Genomic DNA, 12,124 nt, shown 5'->3' on the forward strand with positions numbered 1-12,124 from the left:
CCCAGCTCCTAGTCCATAAGATAAAAATCTTTTTTTTGTATTGAGTATTATTTTGAAATCCTGTTCTGACCTTCTCAGAAAATAGTAGGTAACCCTGGCGTTTTATATTATAACCTTTCTTTAGTGAGATGTTCAGTTGCTTCTGAGCACGTGACTCTACCCCTTGATAAATCTCTCCCTTGTAGTCTTTTAGTAGAGGTGTAAGACAAATCAATGGGGGGGGGTCCTAAAACTGTAATGATGTGCCCTGAGATTCTACCATCACGCAGATATACATAAATATTAAAATAGGACTGTTTCTAGTAAGAGGAGGGTCTACTCTGTCATAGGAGCTACAGGGATTTAGATTACAGATCAGTTTAGCAATATCTGTTTCCCTGCCAAGCTGTAGACATAGAAACTGATGCACAGTGTCACGTCTCTGTTTTTTTTTAATGGATGTGACACCCACTTTAATATTTCTTTCTCTTAAGAAACTGGCAGTTCTCGGTGGTAGCCTGTTTCAGGTTTGTATTACATGCATGAGAACCACTTTCTAGTTGCTTCCTGCCTGGCCTGCTTGGGGATTTCCCTGAACTCTCTGAGAAATCTTCTCCTTTGCGAAACAAACTATGAGACTTGGAAATCAGAAACTTGATTGAATTTCATCATAGGTCACAGGCAAGCCCAGAAATACCTCTAGTGCAAGAAAATAAATAGCAAACTCCTTCAGAACAGACATCCGTACACAGTAGACTTTTTACAAATCCATAAAGGGTCTAGCAGACCACTCCTCTAAAAAATCGCTTACTAAACAAATATTAATCAATTCTACCCTTGCTGACCACCATCCAATTTATTCATTTTTTTAAAAGTATAAAAAAAAAGCAAATAAAATGTCCATAAAATACCTTGACACCTGTCAACAAGGATCCTAGAACCATATAGGACTCAAGATTCTAAACGCACTAGAGGAACATACATATGGGAAAAATGTGTAATACATATGTTCCTTACATAACATATACCACATAACATAGTAAAATATATAACATAACAGTTAACATAACACGACACATAGCATAACACCTACCATAACATTACATAGCATAATATAACACATAACATAACACGTTACATGGCAACTAACATAACACATAACATAACAACACACATAACACGATGGAACACATCACATTACATAGCATATACCATAACATATAACATAACACATAACATAACAGATGACAACATAACACGTAATATAGCACATAACATAACGCATAGCTTACCAAATTACATAACACAAAACAGAACCCTTAACAAAATGCATTACATACCACATAACACACAGCATAACAGCATAATGTAAATATTAACACACAATATAACATAATACATAACCACATAACAAAACATACCACTTCATAACACATAATATTACATATAGCATTTTACATAACATAACACATAACATTGCATAACATATTTACTTACATTTCATGCAAAGCAAGGCAGGAAGCAAAGTTGCTGGCCTACATTATGTGAAAGGGAAACAGCAGACAAGCACCATATCGACTATGATATGGTACATTTCTGCTGTTTCCTAGCACTGGCACACTGTATGCTGTACTGCGCTAACACAGGCACACTTGCACCATGGTGCAAGGGTGTCTGTGTTACAGGCAGGATACCTTCCTGCACAAAAATAATCCTTAGAAGCAATTTCCTCTTTCTTTCTGTGCTACACAATGCAGCACACATTGAAAGAGGAAATAAAGATATTTCTCCTTGTTACACCTTCTTCAGGAAGGATCCCTGGTTTACTCACCTCAATAAATCTGGGATTGCATCAAAATCCATTGGGGAATGCATGAGAACGTGCCTGTTGCACCCAAGGAATGCCTCTCTAATGCAAAGAAGCTTTGCGTGGCATAGCACATAAGAATGCATAATATAATACATAGCATAACATTTTACATAACACATAGCAAAATAACATCACACATAACATAAAGCAAAATATAATAGAACACATCATATTACGTAATATAACATATAACATGACAATATAACACATACCACATGTCATAACATTACAACATAACATAACACGCAACATAACACATAACAACATAAAGTAATGATCCAGCGGCATACTAACAGCAGATACTCCAATACCAGATACTCACCTGGGCCCATAACCACACTTTGTGAAAGTAAACACCCAGGCTAACTTGTTGAACACACACCAGCTATGTATACAACTGAAAAATTCCCAAAGTTGAAAACTTAAACCATAACATAAACAGACATATTGATATCAAAAATAGTATTTTTTAATAAAAACAAAGATAAATTGGTACAATATAAATATACAATTATAATAACTTATTGGTGCAAAAATGATAAGTTTCCTAATTGTAGAAAACATAAAATTAAAACAAATTTGGATAGACACTGCTACATATCCTTTATACAGTTATTGTGGCTGTCGGGTTTGAGTCAACGCGTTTCGACACGACGTGGTGTCTTCCTCAGGACAGTTTATACGTTCAGCCAATATGTCTACAAAGAACAAAATACTATTAGTTCTTCTATATTTGTTTAAAAATGTAATGTCATGGTTTGCAGTTTCATACAAGAATATACAAAAAACACATTTTTTTTAATAAAATAAAACTGATAGCATTATGTTTAAAAAGTCATTATACATTTCCTTATGTCAAACTTGATTCTTTTCAACTTAACATGGGAATATTGATTGCATTCAATGTTTAGCTTTAAGTATGTATTAATACACGGCATGGCATGGTACATTTTAATAGATATTCTCATACATTGAGGGTAACGTTAGGAGAAACGGCCTAGACATTTGCACGATATTGGTTGTTTTGTCTAAGATTTACAAACATTTTATCGTTGATGTTCATTCGAGATCTGATTTCCATTTTGATTTGATGACAATGTTTTTCTAATATTTCCCCTTCTATTCAAGGTCGGTAAATGGAGGTCAAATTCAAGTTTAGAAAAAGAATAGATAAGTGAAAGAATAGATAAGCAAGAGAAACCTATAAAAACAAGATAGCAGCAAAAATTCTTTTATTTCTTATGAGGGTTTCAGTATTAATTAGGACCATCTCTAAAGGCTGGTATCCTATCCTCTCTACGTTTCTGCATCTAATACAGCATCCTTATCTGCGACAGTACCTTTCTATGTCTAAACTTATCGTAAGTGGGTACCTATTCTCTTTTCACAAGATAACAGTTGTTCTATAATTTTTACCTGACTCTGATATTTCTTCAGGATTTGTCAGCCAAGACTATCATTTAAAACCAGAGTGATTGAGGCACCGTTATTTTCGTTTTCATAAAATTCGGCATGTGTAACCTGTAAAATAGATAATTACGTATTTTTTAGAACACCTTCTATTTATTATTTTTGTGTCTATAACACCCTAAACGGTCAAAAAAGCTTTTTATGAGATATTTTATCTACCTTCTTTTTAAGGGTTCACTGCTCCCATCTCAATCAGGCTGTGTTCCTATAACATTATGTGGTTATCTTCTTAAAAACGGGTTCCCTCCAAACTATAATGAAAACAACCCGTCATTATTATTAATTATTGAGGTTTTTTAGTGATACAAAGTCTAACTAACAGTCACATCAATCCTCACCTTAGTCGTGGAAAGAAGGCATTATAAATGAAGTTAAAAATCCATCTCGCAGTTGTTTGGTGATTATCAGCCCAAAACGAACATGCGTTCAGGAGCTTCGCGCTTCCAGTGTAGAGTGGCAACTATTTAAAGTAGATGAAAAAACCACACTCGGTTGTAAAAAGATGCAATTATTTTCTATAGCTCCCGTTTAAAAAGAGAAACTGTTCGGGTCATGGACCATGGCCTCTCTTAATACCTTCATACCTTAAGGGACTCCTGTTTCCTGTATACGGGCCGGTAGAGGTTGCTGCTCACAAGATAACGCTGCATATAAGACGAGTTTAATCGTTTATTCCCTTCCCAAGGTGAATCATGCCTCCAGCGCAGAGCGGCAACTGTGTGGAAATAATAAAGTATCGCGCATATACCAGTGTTAGGAGAGATATTATCATTCCCCGCTTTCGAAAAAAAGGGGGGGGGGGGGGGTTGTTTCTCATTGGGTCCGAAAGACGGCATGTCAACATACCTTTAAAATGTCATCTTTTCTTCCCGCGGGCCGCTAGAGATTTCCGCTGTTAAGAATCACGCAGTTTAGGCGGCGGATTACCTCGTCCGGTGTCTTTGCAATGCGGGGACTAATTCGGAATGCAAGAGCGCGTTTAATTGTAGATGGACTCTATCCTTTAAGTAGAGTACCTAAAAGATTGAAAATTAAACTCACGAGTTTTGTGGGTTATTTACTAACCGGAGATAACAGCTATTTTGAGCGAGGGAGAACCTTTCGCGTCTCACCTACCTTATTCGCGCTCTTTCTCCCTCTGTAAATGGGCCAATCAGCGGGCGGCTTGTAACACCAGGAATTCCGGAGGTTTATAGGTCATAGTTCTATTGGCTTTTATACTCTGACCTATTTGTCTCATTAGCTATGAAGCTCCTCCCCTGTTTAAAGGTGTAGCTATCCTTTTATCATTAAGACTTACTTCAGACAGGGAAAATGAAAGACGCCCGTTTCTTTGCGTACAACGATTTATTACCCTTTGGTCCTCTGTCCGAATAAATGGTTCTTTCAATATAGACTAGGAATATGTATGTCCATGAATAAATGAATTTATAATGAATGTCAGTATAACAATTATTCGAGGTGATATCACCTATCAAAAATGATATACTGATTCCATCAAATTATTGCATTTGACCAAGGGCAATCTAAATTCAAGCCGTGTTTATATGTATCAAGAGTGAAAATCCAATATAGTTCACGCTTTTTCCTGACCTGTTCTCCTCCTGTGTTATTCGGTAGTTGGATTTTCTCTAAAATACGCCACTTTATATCATCCGGGGAGTGTCCGAAGTTCAAAAAGTGGTTGACTAAGGGCGCAGATAATTTTTTCGTTTTTATTGCTGACCGATGCTCAGTCAGCCTTGTTTTTATGGCTCTTCCTGTCTCTCCAACGTATCCTAAGTGGCAGGGACATGTGATGAGATACACCACATTCTGTGTGTTGCATGACCACAAATCTTTTGCTTTTATTTCTACTTTGTTTAGGGTCATTGTCTCACCGCGAAGAATGTTATTGCAGGATTTACAAGAGCCACAGCTGGATGTGCCTTTTATAGGGTTATTGTTCTGAAAGGACCTTTGTACAAATGGTGAGTTTTCTGGGGTTTTACTGAATCTGGATCGAACAATTTGATCTTTTAAGTTTTTATTGCGCCTATGCGCATACATAGGTTTGGGGATCTTTTGTTGGGAATCATTCAAGTTTAATAAATGCCAATTGGAATTTATGATCTGCCTAATTCTTCCATCTATGGTTGAGTGTTTTGTTATACAAACCAACGACGGGGCATTTTTCGTTCGATTGGAGTTTAGTAGTGCATCTCTATCGTAGAACCTTGCTCTTTTGTAAGCCTCTCGTACGAGTCGGCGTGGGTAACCTCTCTGTAGAAATTTAATTTTCATATTCTCAGATTGTAAATCGTAATCTCTTAACTCTGTACAATTACGTCGTACTCTCAAAAATTGAGAAAACGGAATACTATCCTTTTGGCACTTCGGGTGGAAACTTTTGAAGTGCAACATTGTGTTCCTGGCCGTGGGTTTGGTGAATAAGTCTACCTGCAATCTGTCATTGCCATTTTTGATTAAAATGTCAAGGAACTCCACCCTGTCCTTGCTAGTATGCGCAGTGAACTTTAAGTTTGCATCTGCCTCATTCAGCCAAAGAAGGAATTCTCCGAGAGTCTGTTCCCCATTGGTCCACACAAAGAAAATATCGTCTATGTAGCGGTACCAATGGGAAACAGACTCAAAGAAGGGGGCCATTTCATTGAAAATATTTTTTGTTTCGAAGGCAATCATATAAATGTTAGCTATTGACGGTGCCATCGAGGCTCCCATGCTGACTCCCTTCGTTTGTAAAAACAGTTGTTCACCGAATTCAAAGCAATTTTCTGTCAGCACAAGAGTGAGGCACTCTCTAATGAAATTACTGCAGCAAGGAATCTGGTGTTCTTCAATGAACCATAACGTGGTTTCTATTGCTCCAATTTGCGGTATATTGCTATACAATGACTCGATGTCGAGAGTCACTAAAATGTCTTTCTGAGGATTGAATTGGAGATTCTCCACTTTTTTTATAATGGCTCCTGTGTCCTTGATGTAGGAGGGTGATAGCGAGATATATGGACGCAAAATGTTGTCTAGATACTTTGATACAGCCTCCAGAGGTGTACCTATTGTTGACACTATTGGTCGGTATGGAGGATCTTCTTGGTTTTTATGGACCTTCGGTAGTCCGTAGATACACGACATTTTACCTTCAGATCTATTAAGGTATTCAAATTCCTTTTTGTTTATAATCCCCGTTTCTAAAGCTTTAGTTGTTATCTTATTAATAGTTTTCACTATTTTGTTTGTGGGATTAAGCTTAATTTTCTTATAAAATGTCTGATCGTTAAGCATCTCCAACATTTTGCTTTCATATTTTGAGGTGTCTATTAAAACTATTCCTCCTCCTTTGTCGCTACTCTTCACAGTAACAGATTTGTTTGCTTTAAATTTCTCTATTGAGTCATATTCATCTTTGGAGATGTTATAAATTGGTTTGGGGATAAACTTTAAAGTTTGGTCTAATTTGCTTAAGACTGCCTTCTCAAAAATGGCAATTTCTGGGCCTACCTGGTCTAAAGATGGTGTAAAGGTGGATGGTAGGGCAACTATATTAGGGGATATATTGTCCAGTGTTAAAGGGTCATTCTCTGCAAAGTATCTTTTTAACCTGATTTTTCTGAAAAATGCATGAATATCCCTATACAGCTCAAAGATATTCACTTGAGTGTGGGGGACAAAGGATAATCCCTTTGACAGAAGAGAGAGGTCGGAGGGTGCTAAATTACAAGAGGAGAGATTGAAAATCGGGATTACATCCCGTTCCTCCAGTATTGTTTGCTCCTGGTTTCCAGGTACTGTTGAGGTTCCTGGGCATACTGGTGATTTTGATAATTCCCTCTCTGTGGATTTTGGAATCTCACTCTTCTCCGTCCTCCTCTCCCCCCTCTGTTCCCTAAAAAAGGTCGACGATTGCCTCTGTGGTTATTTCTTGGGTCAAAAGGTCTATCATCATGAAATCCCATTCCTCCTTCTTCTTCTGATTCAGGATCTGAAGAATCAGAGAAGGTATTGATTCTCTGCTGGGTTTCATATCTTGGTGCCCCAGATTGATAATCCGATTTAAAAAAACCCTCCACAAGGTACGGATAGGTCCGTTCTATGGTATAGAATCTTTTATCCTTGGAAAATTTTTCCTCTTTTCTCTTTCTTAGATAGTCAGAAAAAGAAGCAATATCTTGTTTTATGATGTCAAATTGTTTATTGGCATCCTCAGTAGTTGTAGATTTTTTTAGTTTATCTTCCAGTTCCTCAATTTCTTTTCGTATATCTGCAGCCAGATCTTTTGCTGTAGATATTATCAGGATCATTAAATCTCTGGAGCAGCGGGTAGCAATCATGCTCCATTTGTTGAGAAAGGTCTTAATGTCAACAAAGAGTCCAGGAATGTTCCTGACTCTTAGTCCCAGGGGAATAATACCATGCTTCAGATAATTTAGCATGAATTCCCCATGGGCTTCGATCCTTATTAGTTTTTTTTGAAGATCTAACAGTTTATTTGTATCGCTATTCTTGAGTGAATTACTTGAGGAGCTGTTTCCAAACGAGGCACTAGTGCCTACAAGGGTGGCAAAGTCCTCATCCGAAAACCCAAAGGTTTGAAAATGAGCCATTAGTTATAAATCAGACTACAGCAATTAAATGGTAGAATAGTAGAAGGATGAGAAAAATAGAAGAGTAGACGACAGTCAAGGACTCCACAGAGATAGATTTACCAAACTAGAAGGTTCGATCCTTACGTTACCTCTGGATTTATGTGACTCAAAAGGTGAAAAAGCGAAATAGCCCCACACGGATGAACCGTGGGTATAATATTTTGTAAAGTAACAAGGGCCCCCTGGTTAGGATAAAAATCCTGGGTCAGGGAAAATAAACAATGTGAAAGTAAACACCCAGGCTAACTTGTTGAACACACACCAGCTATGTATACAACTGAAAAATTCCCAAAGTTGAAAACTTAAACCATAACATAAACAGACATATTGATATCAAAAATAGTATTTTTTAATAAAAACAAAGATAAATTGGTACAATATAAATATACAATTATAATAACTTATTGGTGCAAAAATGATAAGTTTCCTAATTGTAGAAAACATAAAATTAAAACAAATTTGGATAGACACTGCTACATATCCTTTATACAGTTATTGTGGCTGTCGGGTTTGAGTCAACGCGTTTCGACACGACGTGGTGTCTTCCTCAGGACAGTTTATACGTTCAGCCAATATGTCTACAAAGAACAAAATACTATTAGTTCTTCTATATTTGTTTAAAAATGTAATGTCATGGTTTGCAGTTTCATACAAGAATATACAAAAAACACATTTTTTTTATAAAATAAAACTGATAGCATTATGTTTAAAAAGTCATTATACATTTCCTTATGTCAAACTTGATTCTTTTCAACTTAACATGGGAATATTGATTGCATTCAATGTTTAGCTTTAAGTATGTATTAATACACGGCATGGCATGGTACATTTTAATAGATATTCTCATACATTGAGGGTAACGTTAGGAGAAACGGCCTAGACATTTGCACGATATTGGTTGTTTTGTCTAAGATTTACAAACATTTTATCGTTGATGTTCATTCGAGATCTGATTTCCATTTTGATTTGATGACAATGTTTTTCTAATATTTCCCCTTCTATTCAAGGTCGGTAAATGGAGGTCAAATTCAAGTTTAGAAAAAGAATAGATAAGTGAAAGAATAGATAAGCAAGAGAAACCTATAAAAACAAGATAGCAGCAAAAATTCTTTTATTTCTTATGAGGGTTTCAGTATTAATTAGGACCATCTCTAAAGGCTGGTATCCTATCCTCTCTACGTTTCTGCATCTAATACAGCATCCTTATCTGCGACAGTACCTTTCTATGTCTAAACTTATCGTAAGTGGGTACCTATTCTCTTTTCACAAGATAACAGTTGTTCTATAATTTTTACCTGACTGTGATATTTCTTCAGGATTTGTCAGCCAAGACTATCATTTAAAACCAGAGTGATTGAGGCACCGTTATTTTCGTTTTCATAAAATTCGGCATGTGTAACCTGTAAAATAGATAATTACGTATTTTTTAGAACACCTTCTATTTATTATTTTTGTGTCTATAACACCCTAAACGGTCAAAAAAGCTTTTTATGAGATATTTTATCTACCTTCTTTTTAAGGGTTCACTGCTCCCATCTCAATCAGGCTGTGTTCCTATAACATTATGTGGTTATCTTCTTAAAAACGGGTTCCCTCCAAACTATAATGAAAACAACCCGTCATTATTATTAATTATCGAGGTTTTTTAGTGATACAAAGTCTAACTAACAGTCACATCAATCCTCACCTTAGTCGTGGAAAGAAGGCATTATAAATGAAGTTAAAAATCCATCTCGCAGTTGTTTGGTGATTATCAGCCCAAAACGAACATGCGTTCAGGAGCTTCGCGCTTCCAGTGTAGAGTGGCAACTATTTAAAGTAGATGAAAAAACCACACTCGGTTGTAAAAAGATGCAATTATTTTCTATAGCTCCCGTTTAAAAAGAGAAACTGTTCGGGTCATGGACCATGGCCTCTCTTAATACCTTCATACCTTAAGGGACTCCTGTTTCCTGTATACGGGCCGGTAGAGGTTGCTGCTCACAAGATAACGCTGCATATAAGACGAGTTTAATCGTTTATTCCCTTCCCAAGGTGAATCATGCCTCCAGCGCAGAGCGGCAACTGTGTGGAAATAATAAAGTATCGCGCATATACCAGTGTTAGGAGAGATATTATCATTCCCCGCTTTCGAAAAAAAGGGGGGGGGGGGCCCGTCGTTGGTTTGTATAACAAAACACTCAACCATAGATGGAAGCATTAGGCAGATCATAAATTCCAATTGGCATTTATTAAACTTGAATGATTCCCAACAAAAGATCCCCAAACCTATGTATGCGCATAGGCGCAATAAAAACTTAAAAGATCAAATTGTTCGATCCAGATTCAGTAAAACCCCAGAAAACTCACCATTTGTACAAAGGTCCTTTCAGAACAATAACCCTATAAAAGGCACATCCAGCTGTGGCTCTTGTAAATCCTGCAATAACATTCTTCGCGGTGAGACAATGACCCTAAACAAAGTAGAAATAAAAGCAAAAGATTTGTGGTCATGCAACACACAGAATGTGGTGTATCTCATCACATGTCCCTGCCACTTAGGATACGTTGGAGAGACAGGAAGAGCCATAAAAACAAGGCTGACTGAGCATCGGTCAGCAATAAAAACGAAAAAATTATCTGCGCCCTTAGTCAACCACTTTTTGAACTTCGGACACTCCCCGGATGATATAAAGTGGCTTATTTTAGAGAAAATCCAACTACCGAATAACACAGGAGGAGAACAGGTCAGGAAAAAGCGTGAACTATATTGGATTTTCACTCTTGATACATATAAACACGGCTTGAATTTAGATTGCCCTTGGTCAAATGCAATAATTTGATGGAATCAGTATATCATTTTTGATAGGTGATATCACCTCGAATAATTGTTATACTGACATTCATTATAAATTCATTTATTCATGGACATACATATTCCTAGTCTATATTGAAAGAACCATTTATTCGGACAGAGGACCAAAGGGTAATAAATCGTTGTACGCAAAGAAACGGGCGTCTTTCATTTTCCCTGTCTGAAGTAAGTCTTAATGATAAAAGGATAGCTACACCTTTAAACAGGGGAGGAGCTTCATAGCTAATGAGACAAATAGGTCAGAGTATAAAAGCCAATAGAACTATGACCTGTAAACCTCCGGAATTCCTGGTGTTACAAGCCGCCCGCTGATTGGCCCATTTACAGAGGGAGAAAGAGCGCGAATAAGGTAGGTGAGACGCGAAAGGTTCTCCCTCGCTCAAAATAGCTGTTATCTCCGGTTAGTAAATAACCCACAAAACTCGTGAGTTTAATTTTCAATCTTTTAGGTACTCTACTTAAAGGATAGAGTCCATCTACAATTAAACGCGCTCTTGCATTCCGAATTAGTCCCCGCATTGCAAAGACACCGGACGAGGTAATCCGCCGCCTAAACTGCGTGATTCTTAACAGCGGAAATCTCTAGCGGCCCGCGGGAAGAAAAGATGACATTTTAAAGGTATGTTGACATGCCGTCTTTCGGACCCAATGAGAAACAACCCCCCCCCCCTTTTTTTCGAAAGCGGGGAATGATAATATCTCTCCTAACACTGGTATATGCGCGATACTTTATTATTTCCACACAGTTGCCGCTCTGCGCTGGAGGCATGATTCACCTTGGGAAGGGAATAAACGATTAAACTCATCTTATATGCAGCGTTATCTTGTGAGCAGCAACCTCTACCGGCCCGTATACAGGAAACAGGAGTCCCTTAAGGTATGAAGGTATTAAGAGAGGCCATGGTCCATGACCCGAACAGTTTCTCTTTTTAAACGGGAGCTATAGAAAATAATTGCATCTTTTTACAACCGAGTGTGGTTTTTTCATCTACTTTAAATAGTTGCCACTCTACACTGGAAGCGCGAAGCTCCTGAACGCATGTTCGTTTTGGGCTGATAATCACCAAACAACTGCGAGATGGATTTTTAACTTCATTTATAATGCCTTCTTTCCACGACTAAGGTGAGGATTGATGTGACTGTTAGTTAGACTTTGTATCACTAAAAAACCTCGATAATTAATAATAATGACGGGTTGTTTTCATTATAGTTTGGAGGGAACCCGTTTTTAAGAAGATAACCACATAATGTTATAGGAACACAGCCTGATTGAGATGGGAGCAGTGAACCCTTAAAAAGAAGGTA

The 12,124-nt window shown here is 37.3% G+C and overlaps 1 protein-coding gene across 1 annotated transcript in view; it reads left to right on the plus strand.

Moving 5' to 3' along the window:
* The window catches only part of DNAH3 (dynein axonemal heavy chain 3), a 660,573-nt gene that overhangs the window by 202,332 nt on the left and 446,117 nt on the right, over window positions 1-12,124 (plus strand). The gene's annotated exons all lie outside the window — the stretch shown is intronic.

This window comes from Lissotriton helveticus, chromosome 10 (assembly GCF_964261635.1).
Source record: "Lissotriton helveticus chromosome 10, aLisHel1.1, whole genome shotgun sequence".
Taxonomy (NCBI): Eukaryota; Metazoa; Chordata; class Amphibia; order Caudata; family Salamandridae; genus Lissotriton; species Lissotriton helveticus.